Below are 20,621 nucleotides of genomic sequence, written 5' to 3'. Positions count from 1 at the left end.
ACTCGGACATCGAGCTGTCGGCTGCAACTCTTTGAGCACAACCATCCAGCCAATTCCTTATCCATGGGGTGGTCCATCCAGAAAATCCACATCTCTTCAATTTAGAGAGAAGGATGTCAGGCAAGACACTGTCAGATGCTTTGCACAAGTCTGAGTAGATGATGTCACTTGCTTTTCCCTTACCCACCAATGCTGTAACCCTGTCTTAAAAAGCCACCAGATTTGTCAGGCATGATTTGTCCGTGGTGAAGCCATGTTGGCTGTCACCAATCACCTCCTTATTTTCCATGTGCCTTTCCAGGAGGACCTATTCCATGCTGGGCACCAAGGTGGGACTGGCGTGTAGTTCCCTGGGTCGTCTTTTTTCCCTTTTTAAAAATTGGAGTGATGTTTCCTCCTTTCCAGTCTGTGGGAACTTCAGCAGACTGCCACGACTTCTCAGATGTGAGGGATAGTGTTTTAGCTGCTTTGTCCGACACTTCCTTTGGGACCTGTGGATGCATCTTATCAGTTCCCTTGGACTTGTGTACCTTCAGATTCCTTAAATGGTCTTGAACCTGATCTGCAGGGTGGTTCTTCATTGTCTCAGTCCCAGTCCCTGCCTTTGCCTTCTGTGACTTGGGCAGTGTGGCTGGAGTACTTGCTGCTGAAGACTGAGGCAAAAATGTTGTTGATTACCTCAGCCTTCTCCATGTCCTGGGTATCCAGGTCTCCTGTTTCCTCCTGGAGAGGGTCCACATTTTCCCCGGTCTTCCTTTTATTGCTGATCTACCTATAGAAGCGTTTCTTGTTGCTAGTAATTCTATCAGGGCTTTAGATTTTTTAGTCTGATCCCTGGCTGCTCGGACAATTTCTCAGTATTCCTCCCAGGCTATCTGTCCTTGCTTACACCCTCTGTAGGCCTCGTTTTTGTGTTTGAGTTTGGCCAGGAGCTCCTTGTTCATCCATGCAGGCCTCCTGGCATTTTTGCCTGACTTCTTCTTTGCTAGGATGCCTCACTTCTGGGCTTGGAGGAGGTGATCCTTGAATATTAACCAGCTTTCTTGGGCATCTCTTCCCTTCAGGGCTTTATCCCATGCTACTCTACGAAGCAGATCCCCAAAGAGCCCAAAGCCTGCTGTCCTGAAATCCAGGGTGGTAACCTCGCTGTGTGCCCTCCTTGCTGCCTTAAGGATCTTGAACCCCACCATGTTATGGTCACTGCAGCCAAGGCTGTCCTTGAGCTTCACGTTCCCCACCAGCCCCTCCTTGTGGGCTAGAACAAAGTCCAGCATAGCACCTCTCCTTGTTGGCTGCTCTATCACTTGGAGAAGGAAGTGGTTTTGTATTTCATTGAAGAGATTTGTCACACTTAACCGCTGTTTGATAGGGTGTATGGAATTTTTATGAAGAACACTTGTTTGTAGAGCAAAATGCAATTTGATCAAGGAGCATATCCAATATATGAACTGATCCGGTTTTTAAATGTTGTATATGGTAGTAATAAGTAGTTGTAGATAGTGAAGAAAAAGGAATTATGACTTAATTGTCTTTTTTCTAGCAATAGAGCACAACGGAAAGTGGCGCACATTACAGGAGAACTCGTATGTGTCTGGGCAGAGGGAGGAGCCCAGTAGTTGCAGAAAGGCAAAGCAGCACTTTTGGATCAGGTTGCCTGGAGTGATGTAGTGCTGTCAGGTCTTATTCAGCACAGTAGGGAGGAACGAGAAGCAAGCTACCTACTTCGGCATTGGTACGTTCTTTGCAGTGGGAGAGACTTTGAAGTGTGCTGTACGCTGTGCTCCCCACCCCAACCCCTGAGATTGCATTGCCACCATGTGTTTCCATGACCCTCTCCAAAGAGGTTGCGCAAGCACTGGAACAGGCTGCCCGAGAAGGTGGTGGAATCACCATCCCTGGAGGTGTTTAAAAAACGTGGAGATGCAGTGCTTAGAGACATGGTTTAGTGATGAACTTGGCAGTGCTGCGTTAACGGTTGGACTCGATCATCTCAAAGGTTTTTTCCAACATAAATGGTTCTATGATTCTGTAAGTGGAAGGTGTCAGGATGCTGGCGTTGTGCATTCTGGGGGTCTGGCAGGTTAGGAAACAGTTGGGAATAAGCACAGTTGGGGTTCGAGTCAGTGTTCCTGTATGTTGACGCTTTTATCAACTTCTGCGGTTGTAATCATCATGTAGGTAGAACTTTTACTTGAATCCAAGCTTTCCTCCACAGACAGCCCTCACTTTACGCAGTGTCATTTTCAAAATGTTGGCCCTGGAAGGCCGAAGAATGCTAGTAATGGAGGATTTTAAGCTCTTACCTTCCTGTGGCTTTCTTTGTTCTTCAGATCGGTGCTAATCCTCGTTTTGAGTTCATACGTAGGAAAAAGACAGCTGGTGCAGCAGAGTTTTTTGGCACAAGAGAAGCAAATGGAAATTCAAGCAAAGCTGATGGAGGTAAAATGTCGCTTACTTGTGTACTGAGCCCAATTCATGGAAAGCAGTTTTCAGTAGTTGCTATATTGTGCTCAGATAAACTGTCTTGTTCTGCCACAGGAATGTTATGTTTGCTTTGAACGGAACAACCCATGGCTGGTGGTTGTTTTTTTTTTTCTTCCTGACACAAAGCAACATTTCAGAATCTAGGCGTGTTGTGAATTTTCTGGCCATCAGGTTTTGGGTGACATTCCTGAACAAAGTCTTCATTTAAAAAAAAAGGCTTAGCTGGTGTCAAGAGCCTTCTTTGTTGATACCTTTTACTTTGTCACAACATGAGTGTGCTTTTGTCTGTGTACCTTGTATTAGTCCCCAGATGAAACGAGCTGTATCAGCAACATACTCTTACGGCAGTAGAATAGAGCCTATACTGGGGTTTTCTGTGAGTGTGGTGATGTCGTCCATTCCCCTAATTGACATCGCTACCTGCTACACCAGCAAAAACACAACAGCAACAAGAAAACCCACAACCCCACAAGGCTCTTTTGACTTCAGCACAGTTCTTTCACTGCCTTCAGTAACAGTCGGTGCAAAACAGTACTTTTGAAGTCCATCTTATGGCTGGGTAGCCTACACCTAGACCCAGTCACATTTCAAGGAGGACACTGGAGATGTTAATATCTGTATGTGTCTCATGGATAGTGCTCTGAATATCTGCAGTTGATTAAATACTTAAACGTGGACCATATTAAGTTGCTTCTACATGTTTGGAGGTTAAAAGTTATAGAAAAAAGATTAGTAACAGCTGTATTGCCACTTCATGCAGAGAAGGATGCCTGTTGTTACTGCCACGTTCATGCATTTATTTACCAGTAGTCCACCCTTCCTTGTGTTCTTGCCTCTTTTCATTAGATCTGTTCCCCTGTCCCATATCGTTGTTTTCTTCTATATATTTTTTTATTCAAGTTGTTCAAAATTTGTTTGTAACCAGACAAATAACTGTCAGTGAAAGTTGATCGATACATCACACACACCATGGATCCCGATGTGTTGTATAAACTTTCTGGTCACGTTCAAAGAGTTTGCTATAAACCCCATTCCGTTCATACAGGTGTAACTATACCCTTGATAACAGTATGGATGCACTGTGGCTATCATCAAAACCCCTACTGCTCTGTGGGGCTGCCCCAACTGTTAATTGAAGTAACTTGGGTTTTAAACTTTTGAAAAAAACTTTTTCAGTCAAGCTTCTTCCAGAGCAGGTTGATGGGGATTTCCTTCTACCCAGCCTCTTTTTCTTGGCTTTATGTCTTGTTTGCTCTAGAGGAGTTTTCTCAGCCGTTTGTTGTTACTGACAGAAGCTAATGAATGCTCACTCAGTGAATTAGTAAAATAGTTCTGTGTCTGTGTTAGATCTTGCATTTATGTTAATTAAAAATTAGTACAAGTCAATTCCTGGGCTGTTTTTACAAATAGTCCGTTACTAAGCTGTCGTTGCTGCTTTAATGAAGACTGAAGCTTTAAAAATCACAGGGTTTCCTGCCTTATACTAAACCAGTATAAAATGCTATTCATTCAGTATTGAATGCCTTCAGAATTTAGGTTCGCTTCTTAACTATTTTAATTCCTTTTAAATGGTAAAGCTAATCTCATCCAGGTTATAATAGGCTAAAAATACAGGTAAGTTTGTATACTTGTGGGTCTGTCATGCATTTCATCCAAATGTCTTAAAAAGGTATGTAAGTTAGATCTTGACATACACATTGCAAAGCTTCGTAAGAATTCAGCGACAACCACCAAATGTGTTTCTTTTTTGAATCATCAGTAAAAAAAGGGTATCTGCCTACCCTGTCTAGTGAAATAACCGCTCTTCATTCCTGTTACCTGGGGGATAGCTCAGCATGTCTGTTCAGCGCTGATAGTTTTATACTCTATAGCTGCTGATACGTGTGTGTCTATAGCTGGAAGTGACACAAGCTGAATTAGGCTTCACTGCATGTACAGCAGCAAATATACCTGTCGTGGTGTATTTATACAGTGTGGGCATGATCTTGCATAAATAATACTTGTAGTTTTAGTTTTTGGAAGGTTTTTTTCCCGCTTGGAAATCCATTTTGACTGATAGCTGCTGACTTATCTATTGACTGTGGTTCTCCTGCTTTCTGCAGGGAAAATAACTTTCTGGTGAAGCAAAAGTGAAGGTGATTTTGTGGTGGTAAAAAGGAGAATCAGCAGCACAGCTTGTCTGTGCACTTGACCTGAGCTGTCTTGCCATGTAAGCAGAAAAAGAGAATCTATGGGAAAATTAACACTAAAGTGAGCGGTAATGCAGAATTTTGGGTTACTGGAGTGTGAAATGAAACTGTTACAGTTCTTTCTTCTGCAGTAAGGGATGTGTGCCATTGACTTGAGAAATGCTGTGGAAGTGTAATGCTTTCCTAAGAAATACTTTGAAAAGTTTGAAAAGCTGTGGAGCTGGGAAGTTGTAATGCTATTATGAAGCAGAAGATATTTGATGAAGAACTTTTGGGTACAGCTTGATGTGTTACCTCCTACAAATAATCAGAACCATACGGGTTTCAGAACAGGTATCGTTTGTCTTTAAGTTAAAGTCTCAAGTTTAGTGAAGGCAACTTACTTCATATAGTAATGTCAGCATTTGCTGCAATTTTTTTCAGGCTTGGAGGATAAAGATGGTTTGTTCTAAAGTGTTGATGTAGGTGAAGCCATGTATACCTGAAAGCCTGTTAAGCAGGTTTTCAGTTGAAAGGCAGGAGAGAAGGGGCTTCGCTGCAATATACCGTATGCATTAGGAGCAGTTGCTACCCTGTATATACTATTTTTCAGATGATGTATCACATGCTGAGGCCTACTTAGCCATCCCTACAGCTTGACTGTTCAATTGAGTCTGCAATGGTGACCCCACAGGGTCCTTTGTGGGCATGAGAGACCTGCCTGCTTCTGCTCCTGAGGAAATTGCTGAATTCACCACAGCTATGATGATGTGGTTACAGCAAGGCATCCCTTATGGGATTGCTTTGCAAGGGCTCAGTTCCTGCTGATACAAATCTGGTTAGCATTCTACTTGTCGTTGAACTTATTTTACATATATGTGTATATATATATAAAATTAATTTCTATATATAAATAAAGTGGTATAAAAAGGAAAAAACCAAACCCTGTACTTATTCTTTTCTCTCAACACATTTTTTTTTCTCTTTTCTTTCTTTCTTTCCAGATCTTAACTTATAATTCCTTCTAGATTTAATTCTAACGTTAAGCATATTTTATGGAAGAACAAAGCTGAAATACAGTAGGTAAAGACATTATAGAAACCAGACCCAGTATGTTTTTACCAACTTAATTATTGTTCAGTTCTGTAGTTTTTGCTTTTACTTCTTAATTGTGGAGTAACTTTATTTTTCTGGTACAGTCAGCAGTTAGAGCAGTGAGGAGCTTCAACAGTGCATTTTTTAAATACAAGATCTGTCTAAATATTATTGATTATAGAAAATGTCATGAACAATTTGAGTTGTATTGGGAGGATTTTCATGTAAATTGTCACAACTAAAATTTGGAAAACATGTTATTATTTTTCCATCACTCATTTACTAAGATAGAAGGAGTTGTTATTCTTAATTTTCCAGCTGATGAGTAGGTACATACAAAAAGACAGACATGAGATTGCTTTTGCAATCCAGAGTGATCCAGAGGGTAAGTTCTAACCTTGTTTAATAATAAACTTACTCAGTTTTCTGACGTAAAATTAGCCTGCTTCTCAAATATGAAATAAAATGGAAGCAATAAAAAAGATGGAATAACCAATCATTAATCAGATATTAAAACTGGTTTAAAATCTATTGACATATTTAATTGTGTATAAAATTGCATTTAAATAGATTGATAAAACTCTTTATTGGAAAAAATGCTCTGCTTTAACATGAATTGAAGAGGATTAGGATTTAATAAAGTGAATTACTGTTCTCTGTTTGAGGGGGGAAAATATTTTCCCCCAAGGTTTTGCTTTTAAAACTACCACCTTTCTTCCCAGATATTCTTGAATACATTCTGCATTGTTTTAAAACAGCTCTAATCTTTAATACAATTATCTGTAAAATTCCTTTGTTTACTGAGGGTTTTTTTCAGATTATCAAATCATTTTATTTACAAATCCTCCTTTTCTTGGTACGTACTGTAAGTCTCCATTGCATGCCTGAGGCAGTGCCCCAGGTGAAGTTGACCGAAATCAATTATTGATAATTATTCTCTGCATGCTGCGAAGTGAAATCGAGTCTCTGGTCTCGATTCTTGGCTGTTTCAAACATAGGGTAATGGGAGCAGGTGCAGGGAGACACTGGAGCGCGGGCATTGATTTGCAGCATAAGCATGGAAAAGTTACTTAAGAGTATATGGGACTGGAAAGAGAAAATGGTTGGAGCTGAAGTTGTCGTGTGCTTTTAAAGAACTTGGTCAATATGTTTTCTTGGTACCCATACGCCAAAATGAGAGGAGCAATTTTGTCTCATCACCGTGTTGACGTTTCATTACACTGGGGTATGGGATAGCACTTAACAGGACGAAAGAGCCCCTCCATCCCAATTCTCCATCCCATCTAAGTGTGGTCTGATCTGATTTGTTCTGACTCTGTCAGACTTCACAAGCTAAAATTGTACTCTGTATTTCTCATGCACCAATAACTTTATTTCAGTGGGGTTTGTAAAGTGTAAAATCAAGCAACCTAATGTTGGAAATACTTACGCATCCCTTATGTTGTACTCCCCTTTGTGTCCATCCTTTGCTTGGGATTGGGCTGCTAGGGAAAAAAGTTCTGAACAGAGAAACAAACTGGGCTACAGCACAGGTTCAGGAGGAGTGGGGAAACCTGAAAGGTAGTGGGTAAGCTAAGAAGTGGCATTTCTTAATTTTGTAAATTATCTTGCAACCTGAATCATGGTGTTTTAATGTTGCTACATGTAATTTTTGACATTGTCTTTTTAAATGACTGCAACAGTTGCAGCAACTGCATCATTAGTAAAATGCTTACTGCTTATGAGGTTTAGAAGGAGCTGGCAGTACTGCCTGAGCTGCAAGACTGCTTAGAGACAGGATAAGACTTTATAGGGGAAAGGTAGTGGCTTGGTTTTTTTTTTTTTTCTGGAGTCAAAAATGATCAGTGAGGATTTGGGTCCAGCCAGGTTTCCCCCACCGCAAGTTCTTTCCAATGCTGGCAGCCTCTCGTGGGTCCAGCTGCCTGGATTTCCTTGCAGAGTGTTCGCTCCTGGGTGTTGTTTGGGCAAGCTGTCTTCAAGCTTTCTGAAGAACAGACAAAAGTAGTGAAATACAATTTTTTTTCAAAACCCAACGTGGAATTTCTTGGGACAGGGCAAGCTGTGCAGGCACATGAGGATGTTTCATGTTGGAAGTTGTCAGAATCAGTTGTAGGGAAAAAAGTCAGATGTGAATACAGGAGCCTGATGTTCCCCCATCAGGACTGCCCATCCATCCTCTGGATGCAGGAGCTCGGACACCAAATGTAAGAGCGGGAAGTAAGAAGTAATAGAGGATGTGTCTTCAAAGGACAAATCAGTGCGGTGAGAGCTTCCCTTGCTGGCAAAAGCCTGAGTAAGCAGGTGGGGCTGGCAGTGTGCCCTGAAGGTTAATGCAGTCGGGTTGCCAAGCTGGAGGGGGGGTGTGAAGCCCTCCCTTCTGCTGGGGTTCTCAAGAAAGATGCTTTGAGAAGGCTTCTGGCTGCTGCCTCTCATGTCACCTTGGGTGCTGGGAGAAAGAAATTGTAGCTAGGACTGAGACACTGCAAGGCTAAAAAGTAAGAAACAATGTATATAGTATCGGTGGCATTTAGCACTGTGTTGGTTTCTTTGGTGGGCTCCAAGCAGCAGCAGGGCCAGTGTTTTTCTTCTGCAGCTCAGCTTCCCCGGTGGGCTCGGAGGCTGCCGTCCCCCTCCCAACCACCTGAGCTGCCCGCTGCACTAGCTGAGGTTTTATGGTGCTTCTGATGCTATTCCTGGATGTCAGCTCTACATTGGAGAAATACTGCCAAATTTTTTTAGCACTAATGCAGGAGAGGTCTAGCTGAGCACAGAGACAGTGATATTGTTAATTTTCCAGGCTGTTGCTATCTTACTTTCAGCTGTCCCTAGACATCCTCACCATTTTATGTTTCCTCTCTAATGGCATGAGCCAGGATGTCATAATATCCAAAATCAAATGTACCAGAAAATATAATAAATTAGAGCCGGCTAGCAGAGTAATTGAAGAATAAACTGAATTTTAAACAACACAAGATCGTGTTACGAACTGATTGCTATGCACAAAATGTACCAGAGGAGTACGACTTCATGTAGATTTACTATTGATGGCAGGATTTCCTAGATTGCTACTGGTAATAAAGAAATGAAAATGGTTTGAACTTTTGAGTTAGTACCACAACATAATATTGCAGTGAAGGAGAAGTATCATTCTAGTTAGACTGCAAAGCAATTCTGGAAGAAAAATTTTCTCGGTGCTTTATTATTTATTTATATGAGGCTTGCGTGTATTTAGCAATTCTGGAGTTTATAAAGCCACAAAGCGAATGTGGGCCCTGGCGTGGAAAGAACTAAATTTATTCTCAACTCCTAATATGTAATTCTTCTACAAGAAATTATGTAGCAGTAGAGTGGATTCCTCTCAATTCAGAGAATTTAGCTTAAGGACATTTGGTGCCCTTAGGGAATTCTAAGGTTGTTTGCCAGGTTAGTTTTACAGCAGGTAATCTGCATATTTTGTTTGAATACTTTTCTCATATTTTTTATTTCATTAAAACAGGTAACACACATACATAGGACAATTTAAAAATAACCCTCTAGCTGCGATGCTCGTAGACATATAGGGAGATGGCATAAGAAGTTCTGGTTTTGTGAGCTAGAAGTTACCTCAGCTGAGCCTGGAAAACTGAGCATCTGTCTTCTCCTGGTCTGTTGAAATGTGAAATGAGATAGTGCTAGTGGAAGCCACCCTGAAGGTTGCTCTTACAACCAGAAGCTATGGGAAAGCCTGTGAAATGCAAATAGCAGTAGGTATTTGCTAAAAGATAACAAATGTCCTTTGAGCTGCTAAGTTAAGAGTCTGAGTGGGCTGTATGAAAGCAAGTCCTGTGCAGAAACATCATCAGTGTTGAGGTAGTTAGCTGCTAATGTGCAGAGAAACCTGAAAATCACTTTTGACTGTACTTTATTTTCTATTGATCCTAATTTTTAGAATGCAAAGGAAATTTTGTAAGGAGGAGATTTTTGGTGGCAGTAACTCCAGCTCCAGGCAAGGCTCTGCCACTTCCAAAATTATGTTCTGCGGTGAAATACCAGTGAATGGAAAGGAAATCAAACATAAGCCTTCTTTGGTGGCAGTGAGGGCAGGAAGGCAAAAAAGCAGTATTACTGCACTGAAAGAATCTAATTTTCCTAGTGATAAGCAGTATAATTTGCTTAAATAAATACTTCTAAGTTTAAAGTTTTAAGTTGTATTTAAACATGAAATGGTATTAGTTATTTCCATTATTCTCATAAAATTTAAATACAGTTCTCTACCAGGAATGGTAACAAAATACATCTGATTTTAAACTAATTTTATAAAACAGTGAAAAAGGTAGCTCTTGTGAGGTAAATACTTGAATATATCCAGTAAGCTTTAGCATTATTAAACTAATTCAAAGTGCTATTAAATCCTTTGATTTAAATCACTTCACTGTGCCACGACCTAATGGAAGCAGAAATTAATCTAGAAGATGCAATTAATAAACTAATTACATCCCTGTGAAATATTTAAAGTGAATTACTTCTCTGTATGTATTTTGATCACTTAATAACCTATCTGCTTGCATCCATCTTGCATCTCCGTAGAAGAAGGAGGGAGGGTGTCCAGCTGCTGCCTGCCCCTCCAGGATGCACGGGGGGACAGTAAGGGCCGGTTTCATAAACAAGCTGCAGACCACCACATCTCTGGCTCTTCAGACTTGTGTAGCAGAAAACTTGGGAGAATGGTGTTATAAAGGAAAAAAATAACCGGGCTAGCAGTAGGGGAAAATAGGCAGCATTTAACTCACTCGAAAAGAAACAAACTTGAGGAGCACAGGAGTTCCTACAGGCAGGTTTTGAGGAAGGCACCTTCAAGATTGGTATTTCCACTCTCTTCAATGGCAAGGTCTGATATTTTGTGAAAAAATCAGAGCTCTCCTGCACTGCTGAGGACTCTCTGTTCCTTTCCCCTGTTCCGCATCCCAGATGATTTCTGGTGGGTTACACAAACACCGTTTATCTTTGAGAGCTTTCAGCAGCGGGATGTGAAACTTGTGACAAATAATTTGTATGATTAAGCCTTTCTCTAGCAGTGGTCAGCCTCTTTTCTAATCCTTGTACCTAGTTAACCTAGCACATGAAATCTGTGTTCTATGGGTGTGCTCTTACTGCAGGTAAGAACACATGAGAAACCTTGAGTGCAGTTGTTAGGGAGGAGTATGGTGGGTAAACGGAGCTCTTTCAAAAAGGCAGTATCATTTACTTTCAAAATACCTTAGTGGCATGGAAGAGGGCGAGCATCTGGAATGCTGTGTCCATTTCTGGGTCCCCTAATTCAAGAGAGACAGGGAACTCCTGGAGAGGGCCCATTGGAGGGCTACAGAGATGATGAAGGGACTGGAGCATCTGCCTGATGGGGAAAGACTGGGAAAGCTGGGTCTGTGTAGCCTGGAGAAGAGAAGACTGAGAGGGGACCTTATCAGTATTTACCAATATCTTGAGGGTGCAAGTGTCAGGAGGATGGGGCCAGGCTCTTTTCAGTGGTGCCCAGTGACAGGACAAGGAGCAACGGGCACAAACTGCAACGCAGGAGGTTCCATTTGAATACGAGGAAGAACTTCTTTACTTTAAGGGTGACAGAGCACTGGAAGAGGCTGCCCAGAGAGGCTGTGGACTCTCCTTCTCTGGAGACATTGAAAACTCACCTAGATGTGACTCCGTGCAACCTACTTTAGGAGAACCTGCTTTAGCAGGGGGGTTGGACTAGATGATCTCCAGAGGTCCCTTCCAACCCTGATGGTTCTGTGATTCTGGGAGTGTTTCTGATAGTTTATTGCAATAGTAACTGTTAGAAACAAATCAGCAATATTGAGCAGTCCAGATTGTTTTGGAAGCTTCGGGCAGTTGACTGATACATTACAATTTAAGCAATATATTTTCTATAACATTTAGAAGCAGAAAATCTAAACCATTTTCACAGCTGAGTGGATCCCGGAAACATGCGGCAGTCATCATGATTAACCATTGGAAAACAGCTCAGTGTTCGGTCCTGCAGTGAGAGTCGCCTGCATAAGAGTCCTCTGAGGAAGGATACCTGAGGGCGTGCTAACAAGGAGCCCGGAGGCGGTGTTCACAGGTGGTACCTGGGACCTGCCGATGTCCAATGTGAGTGCTCTTAAAGAGTTAACACATGATACGGGGAAAGATTTAAAACAAAAGTTACAAAAATTATTAGAGGGTGCTTTATGGTATTTATTCAAGAACCCTTCTTTCCTCATCTAGTTGGTAAATAAACCATGGTGCATAAAATAATTGGAGTTTTCATCAGTTTAGAGAGATGTTTACATATCTGGTGGCATCACTGACAGGCGGCTAATACAGCTAGGTAGGCCTAGTAATGGTTTGCTACAGACTGAGTAAATATCATAAACATTTATGGATGGGAAACCCTCAGGAACAGTAAACATGACTAGCTAATACCAATAAATAAAGATTTCACTGTTGGATGCAAAATTGCAGGAATGTGTATCTAATGTGTACACGCAAGCTAATTGCTTTAACTAGATAACATTACACAGTGATGCTGTTGGGATCAGCATTTAATGGCACCATTTCTATTGAATGTTTTTCTTGTAGCAGGTAGGGGGAAGGCAATGCTACGTAAAGTCATGGATGTCATCCCAGGGCTGCTGATAGGGGGGACAAGTGGGACTAGAGATACTGAGACCGATGTATGAGGCAGCTGCATCTATGCTTGCATGCTGCTGCTGCTGCAGTGTCGAACTACTGATTTTACGATATGTTGTTGAATGCTGTAGGGAAAGTCTTGGAGTCTGGCGATCAAGTTTCCGGTGGAGACTGCTATGCCTGAAGAATCTCCTCAGTCTGTTACTTTAAATTATGTATGTCCCAAAGCAGGTATAAGTGAATGTTCCTCGTGTGTCCATTGGATAAGGAGATGGACAGCTCATAAATTCAGATGTTGCTCTGTTTCGTGTTCAGTCAAATAGACTTTGATGGTTGTAATGTGGCAGCACAAAGGCATTTTCAGTTTTGTGAAAGCAAGAAGGAATATTAATTCAGTTGAGCTTTATCTCTGAAAAGTCCAATGGAAATGATGAGGAAGAGCCTTTCACATATTTTGTTACCTTGTTTTCCTACCTTAGTAAAAGCTGCTTCTCTTCAGTTTTAATAAAGGATGTAGTAGCTGAAAGGAAGCTTTTTCCCAGCTGAAGGAAAAGTGTGAGAAATTGCAAAATGAGTTTACAAAGTTGTCAACAGATATATTTCATGGAGCTTACAGAGGATCCCTTTGTATGAAAAGTGGGAAAACCACAGATATAAACTAAGGCCCTACATGAGGTGGTAGTTAGTTTGAAGTGGGATACCAATAAAATCGGGTTCTTTCCTCCCAGCTCATCTGCATTTTTGAAAAGGGCATGGAAAAAGCCCATCAAGAGTTCATAAAGGTTAAGACCTTTATGGTTGTCAGTGACTTTCAGGTTCTTAGGTAAAAGCACTGAATTAATGGAGTATACGGTGACTGTATCACGGGCAGTATGTTGTTCTGTCAGACCTTACAAAGTTAAAAATGTCATGAGTTCAAAATGCATTTCCTCATATTAATGCATGACATAGAACAGTACAATTGCTCAGCTAAATAAACAGGACATTTTCAATTATAAGGTGCCATTACCTTTGTGTGTTCTTGTCATTTATGAAATCAGCAGGTGGTTAATTAAATTGCTCCTTTGGACTCTTCTGAAGACTCTGTATTAATTATATTTTAGTGGTGGTGTGCATATTTCTCAACTTCTTAATGAGGGTAAAAGTTGTTTACCACTTTCTTCAGAAATATGTGTGGTTTTTTTCTTGAGGTTAGTATATTATGGGGTTTTGTGGTGGGTTTTTCTTTCTTTCCAATAAAATGTTATTATTCAGCTGCTCATTGCAGTTCTGTGGCACACTTAGTTGAAATCGTCTTAAAATCTTGATTTTCCTGCTGCAAAGTACAGCTAAAAGTGCGGAGTCTGTGCATTAAACTTCAGTTCCATGGAGGGAATAGGTTCATCACTCAGGAGGAGAACATGCTTCCTGAAGACAGTTTTGGGGCTCAGACTCAGAATTTTGGTTCAGCCTGTTGTTGGCAGCTCCTGGCTGTCCTCTGCCTTCATCGGTAGTGACAGCAGTGCTAGTGTTTTGGGATTCAAATTCAGAGGGAACCTTGCAGCAGCAGGGGTGGGCTGCGGGGCTGCTTTTGTGGGGCAAGGTGAGGGGCTCTGTTTTTCACAGAATTACAGAATGGTCAGGGTTGGAAGGGACCTCTGGAGATCATGCAGTCCAACCACCTACTAAAGCAGGTTCTCCTAGAGCAGTTTGCACAGAGTCACATCTAGGTGAGTTTTAATGTCTCCAGAGAAGGAGACTCCACAGCCTGTTCCAGTGCTCTGTCACCCTCAAAGTAAAGAATTCTTCCTCGTATTCACATGGAACTTTCCGTTTTGCAGTTTGTGCCCGTTGCCCCTTGTCTTGTCACTGGGCACTACCGAAAAGAGCCTGGCCCCATCCTCCTGACACTCACCTTCAAGATATTGGTAAATACTGATAAGGTCCTCTCTCAGTCTTCTCTTCTCCAGGCTACACAGGCTGCCCAGCTCGCTCAGCCTTTCCCCCTTCCTTTGCTCTGTGGTGTTTCACCATGCTGTTTCACAGTACAGCTAAGATCCCCATGTTAAAAATCTTGTTACCTTAGCAAGTGCCATTTCCAGCCATGACTTTATTTTAATTAATGACACTTGGGTGCTAAAGGAAGCCCGTGTAGGTGTTGTACTGGTGTGTTAACACTGTAGCCAGGATTGGTTTATATTGATTCTCCTGATGAAATGGTGTATTACAGGCAAATGCTCAAACCCAAAGAAAATGGCTCTCACCTAGCATAAATGTAATTGGCATTGGCATTGTAGTGCCATTGGAAATGTCTACAGCAGACGTCAAAAGTATCCATAGCGCAATCTAGGTCTTTGAAATAGCATTGCAGCTTTTTCCTCACAGGAAGGAACAGCACAGGCCTTGCTCCTGATCAGAGAATTTATTTAACTGCTCTGGTGGCCCCACCAGGGGTGATGTCTCCTCTAGGCCATGCAGCTCTCCTGTGAACCAGAAGGGTATCAGTCCTCTTCATTGCGCTGTTTATCCAAGCCTATTTGTTTAAGACCATGGCAAGCCAAGAGGAGTGAAAAAAACCTACCAGGTTTGGTACTTTTTCAGATGGGTAATTTACTTTGCAGTCGTGTTTTCGCAAGTGGAGGGTGGTATAAAGACCACCCTGAAGTCTTCTGAAGCTTTCCCTGGGACTTCAAGCTGAGCCCTTCGATGCTGGAGAATACTTGTCAGTGCTGATTTGTGGTGATGGTTGTAGGTTTAGGGTTTTTTTATAGAATGGTTTGGGTTGGAAGGGACCTTAAAGATCATCTAGTCCTAACCCCCCTGCCATGGGCAGGTACATTTGCCACTAGGCCAGGTTGCTTAAAGCCCCATCCAGCCTGGCCAGCCTTTCATCCACTTCATGGATGTGAAGGGAGAGGATGGTGGCTTGAGGGATACGATGGCTGTCACATTTAGCTGGCTGTAGACTCTCCAGCGTGTCATTTGTATTATGTCCAGTATAATGGAAAAGTAATACTTAAATATTCCACATGAAAGTGGAGTTATTGAAGTCCAGTCTGTATCTAGTATTCAAAAAACCAGGAAGTCAATTAATTTGAAAGAAAAACAGAATATTTTTTTTTCTTCTTTTTTTATGTTTACAAAAGCAGAGTAATTTCAGGATGTAAAACTGACTTTCTGCGCTGAATACCTCTAGTAGTGAGGTACTGAATTATAAAACTATACAGAAATTGAGACTCTTAGAAAGTATGTACAGTTTTGAGAACAGTTTCAACATTTCATTTTAATTTTTTTTTAAAGCAGAATTTTCTTAAATAGAGGAGAGGAGGAAAGAAAAATAATGTTGTATAATCAAGTTTGTTGCTTTTCTTGCAAACATGGTGTTGCTTTACATAATACTTATAGCACGTGTAGAGCATGACGGAGACTTGAAATGTCCTGTATGTGTTGTAAAGCCACTGTATACATGGAGCTATTTTAAGTTTTCCTGTGCGTGTGATACCTGCACATGCTCGCCGGGTGTGCTTACAAAACTGTGATTCACTAGATGTAGTAGCACCGTTTCATTATGCATACATGAGAAATAGCTGGCGACATTTTAGCCTGTGGTTAATTTTAATGTTAGGTTTAGGATGTGAAAAGGACACAGTGTAAGAGAGCGCCTGCAGATCTTTTACGCTGGCTTCTGCTCTGGTTAGTATTTACTGAGTCACAGCTATCAGGGCTTCACTCGTATTCGTGTGAGATTAGGTGATTAGATGAATTTACTGCTTTAAGTAAATCAAACCCCGAGAGCTGCTTAGTGGTTATAGGAGGGGCTGGTCCTGTTTTAATTACCCACCGGTGAATTAATTTGTGTTTACCAGCATGCCGACAACCTTTTCCCTTGAAGTTCCCTCTTGTCATGTGATACCCCCTCCTCCAGGAGAACAACAGTATATTCTTCTTTTCCTTTATGTTGGGCAGGTATGCTGTGCTCCCTCCTCGCCTCCACTGGGATGGAAGGGTAAGAAATGTAGACTAAAAAGGTGATGAAGGGAAGGCACTGTCATGCTCTGTGTTGGAGGTTTTGTAACAGATTCTCAGTGCCAGCTGCTGAGGAATCGTACCTGGGTGTTTCTGGGGCTCCACTCGGCATTTTAAAGATGCTCTTTTTCAGAAGCTGGGTGCCGAGCGCTTAATTGCAGGTTAGACCCTGTGACAAGAATTACAAACAAGAAATGAGGGGAATGCTTTTGATTTGGCTTGTTCCAAATGTATAGGCTATTCTAACCTGAAGTATAAAGTGAGTCTCTCTTGAATTAGCTGGTTTGTGATTTTTGTTTAATTTGGTTTTTTGCATTTCTCTTTCTGAGGCTTCTTCCTAAATTATATTGTTCTCTGATACGTTGTATTTAACAGGTTGATGCTTTGCAAAATGTGGTCAGGAATCTAAATTTTCACCTGCATGAATACAAAGGCTCTTTCTGGTGATATGCATGCATGTATGTATATGAATTTTTAAAGATTAAAAAACTTTAGCTTTGCTCCATTGTAAAATTCAAGTTTAAAAACACATTTAATGAATCATGTGAGATTTCTGACATCTTTATAGTCTGAAGGTGAGAAAGAAGGAGAAGTGAAATAAAATGAAACATTTATGCTGATGTAAGCAGAGGTCAGTGTACGTTCTGGCTGAAGTTAAACCAATGTCCTCCTTTCTCCTGGCTATTTGTATTATTTATAAATGCATGAGATGTGTATCGAGAGTGTGGCTGGGAAATAAGCTCTTAAATGTGAAAGCTCTTTGGTCTCCTAGGATACGTATGTAGTAATAGTTGTACAGTTATGCATAAGGTTTTCCAACAGGCATCCTAGAAACCCTGGTAAACTTCCAGGTAGACGTTATAACTACCTTGCAAAAAAGGTGTCTCATTTCATTGGGCATTGTGCCGTGCATGCAGACTTTAAGTAACACAAGTCCTCTGGTTAAGACTTTTTTAAAACCAAAAAGGGATGATAGACTTCTGAAAAGCAGAACGTGAAACAGGTCATTCATGTGTTTGTTCCTTCTTTTTACTAAATCTATTTGCTTTCAGGACTTCTTGTTAGAAAAATAAAAATTAAGAGCTCTAGTGTGTAGGTATTTTGAAATAACTGTATGTAAGGTTTTCAGGTAGAATTTTTTGTCCCAGAAGAATAATTTGTTCCACTGTTTTTCCAGGATTTGGGGAGGGGAAGGAGGGAGAGAGAAAAACAGGAGAGCAAGTGAGATGTCGGGTCTGGCTGTTGGAAGATCTTTGAAGATTTGAAATGGCTGGTGAGGTTCAGTGGTTTTATTTGTGTATTTTCTTATTCTAAGCATGCTGTGTATCAGTGTTTACTGTGTAATATTTGGGACAAGGTTTTATGGATAGTTCATTGCATGCTTTGACCTCCAGTTGGCAGCTAAATAGGAATCTCTGAGCCAAAGCATCCGCTTGGTTACATTGATGAGTTTGAAGGGAGCCAGGAGGGCAGTGGAGAACATGGGTCTCCAGCAAGCTGGAGTCCCACAGATGTGGTGTTCTCCAAATCCAGCATACAAAGAAAAAAAAAAAAATCCATCTTTTATGGCATATGGGAAAAGTCCAGTGATTTATTTTCATTTAGTTAGTGAAAAAAACTCAAGACACTTTGTAAACTCCTCTGGCTTTATATTTATTTCCACTTAGAAGTAGGGATTGGCTGAAGCTAAAGCAACACAGCATGCTTTAACAAAGTAAGTATCAGTTCAGAATTTAACCTTATTGAAACTTCATGTTCAGTTAAACTGGTCTGTATAGACAAACAGTAAATTCGAGTTCATATATTTCCAGTTCTGAAGTTTATAAAGGGAAATGTATGCAAATTACTCCTTTTAGCCAAAGTATGCTATAATACTGCAGCAGCTTTCTAGTGTAACTTCTTGGCTCTGTGAAAGATTTTACCTTTTACATCTTAAAATTGTCCAGCTAGGATGGCCTTTTCAGGACTCTTTCCTTTCCCCTGTATGTTTTGTTTACGTTCACTCAATCCATGGAGGCAGACTAGTTGCCTGAGATTTTATTTGTTGTTTCTGTGTTCTCATCCCATATGACTGATAGTAAGAGACAGTGTTGCTTGTAGTTGAGTCTGCTGCTGTTAAAGTAAGATGTCTCCTTTGAAAATCTCATCATGTTCTTGACTGCACCTCTGGTTTTCAGATTGCACACAGAAAGGACAGGATGAAGGCTTTTAATTACCCTGTTTGCCCACCTCTTGGTTCATTAAATTGGAATTACTAGCTTTTTAACTCTCAAAACCAGTGAAAATCAAGATTGTTTTTTATTGCAATATTGAACAGGTCCTTACAGAATTTTGAAACATTGATTTTCTGACTCAAATGTCTGTGTCTAGCTAGAAGCTGACAGCTGTAGAGCTGACTTTTTTTTGGGGGGATGGGGGTGGGGAGGGGGTGGGCTGTTCCGTCTGACTTCTCTGTATTACAAGCTTGATGCAGAAGAGACCCTTTTCAGGATAAACTGTGCATTCGTTTTCTGGGTATTCCTTAGCTTTTTAGTGATGCTGCCAGGTGAAGATGACTTGTTGCATAGTTTCTTTGACCCATTAGACCCTGTTCCTGTCAGCTGCTGGGCTGCTCTGAACGTGATAGTAAGTTTGAGTAATTTCTTACAAGATCTGGTTTTTATGAACTGGCAGTTTGTAAGTGAATTTCTGACTTAATTCCTTGAATCCCAGTTGTTGCTGATAGGGGCAGAGAAACTTGGAAGTACGTTATTTCCAAATAATCCATTGCATGCTAGTGCATTGCATTTAGCTCACCTGGCCTTAACAACACAGCTGCTGCTGCTGTTATTCTGTACGAGAGGTAGGCAGGTGTCTACAGCAGCACTGGACCTTGCGTAGCACTTCTGGGGTCTCATCGTCTTGGTGTGCAGCACTGCTCCCTATTTATGAAAAAGAGGCCTATCTCATAGGAATGTGAGTCTTTATCTCAGAGACAGCATAATCTTTTGGGCTCATTTGCACAGCTCCCAGTGCAGTAGGAGCATTGTCTGTGATGGTTTCTGGCTCTTGGACAATATAGCAATAATAAAAAAGTTTATAAACTTTAAAAATAAGTATCTGGCATAAAACATGTGAAAGCATTTAGCATGGGTTGGGAGTAAAAAAAAACAGGTATGGAAATAAATGAGAGTTTCAATTTTTTATCTCTGTGAACCTAACCTAACTTGTTGAGAAGTGCTTGGTTTGGGAAAATGAGCATTGTGGTTAGGGAGTGCAAAGAAGACGGATACTCTGGAGGCTGAATCGTCTGCCTCTTAAAGACCTTTTTCCAAAAGCACTGCTAAATGAAGTAGTAGCCTTCAAAGCAAGACTGATATTTTAAGAGGTAGCTCTTAAGGGTTGAATACATAGAATAAATGAGGAAATGAAAATTGTATCATCCCCCACAGAATCTCAAATGCAAAATTTCAGCATGCTGAGAAGAGATTGGACAGGGAGGGGGAGGAGGAGGAGGAGGAGGAGAAGTTTGGCTCCTTCCCAATGTAGCATGCTTCTGTCAGCCTCTACTGCTGGAACCATTTTGACCACGGATACAGAAAAGTGGTGCCTGAAGTTAGGAATCTGGATGTCCTACCTGGCGGGGCTCTTCAGCGCATCGCTCCTTTCCCACTCTCTTCCCAAAATGTGGTGAACCAGAATTCCCTACTGATGTGAGTAAATGTCTTCTATATGTTTTGCAAATTCATTATTAAGTATCTGAGAACTGAACTGCATTTTTCTTTCATAATTCTAGGCCTTTGGTTTTTTAACGACTCAGCTTTTGTTCACTAGACGAGTGTAGCAGTTGGAGCCCTGATGCCTCCCCACTGCAGCAAACGTCTCCTGACCCTTCCTCCTGTTTGCTTGTAGGACTAGTAGCCTTCTCTGAGCACTTAACCCTCTTGTACTTTTATGGGATAATTTTATTCTAGTTTATTTCTTTATAGTTAATATATCTGTTACGTATGATTTCTGCATATGGCTACCAGTTTGGTGTTTTACATAGGTGCTACCACTTACGTGTCTTTAGTGTCTTTTTTTTTATTCTTTGATTTTATTTTAATTTGTACTGCTCACTTAAAGGTGATGATTTTCATTTGTGTGCTGTTGTTTACAACTCTATTTTTTTAAACAAAGAGAATGAGACTACCGAGGAAAGTGGCCAGAAGTGCTGTAACAGCAGTTTGGCGCTCACTCCTC

General features: G+C 41.0%; 1 protein-coding gene across 4 annotated transcripts in view; it reads left to right on the top strand.

The window, feature by feature from the left end:
* The window catches only part of LNX2 (ligand of numb-protein X 2), a 65,230-nt gene that overhangs the window by 5,395 nt on the left and 39,214 nt on the right, over positions 1-20,621 (top strand). The window contains exon 2 of one of the 4 annotated variants that reach the window (XM_056327421.1): positions 2,331-2,439. The exons of 1 other annotated variant lie outside the window; for it this stretch is intronic. The gene's annotated coding sequence lies outside the window, so the exon portion shown is untranslated. Of the gene's footprint in view, positions 1-2,330; positions 2,440-17,583; positions 17,674-19,927; positions 20,093-20,621 lie in introns of those variants that run through there. 2 more of the 4 variants (XM_056327425.1, XM_056327422.1) reach the window with 2 other exon arrangements.

This window comes from Falco biarmicus, chromosome 2 (genome assembly GCF_023638135.1).
Source record: "Falco biarmicus isolate bFalBia1 chromosome 2, bFalBia1.pri, whole genome shotgun sequence".
Taxonomy (NCBI): Eukaryota; Metazoa; Chordata; class Aves; order Falconiformes; family Falconidae; genus Falco; species Falco biarmicus.
This window is presented reverse-complemented; position numbering and strand designations above follow the sequence as displayed.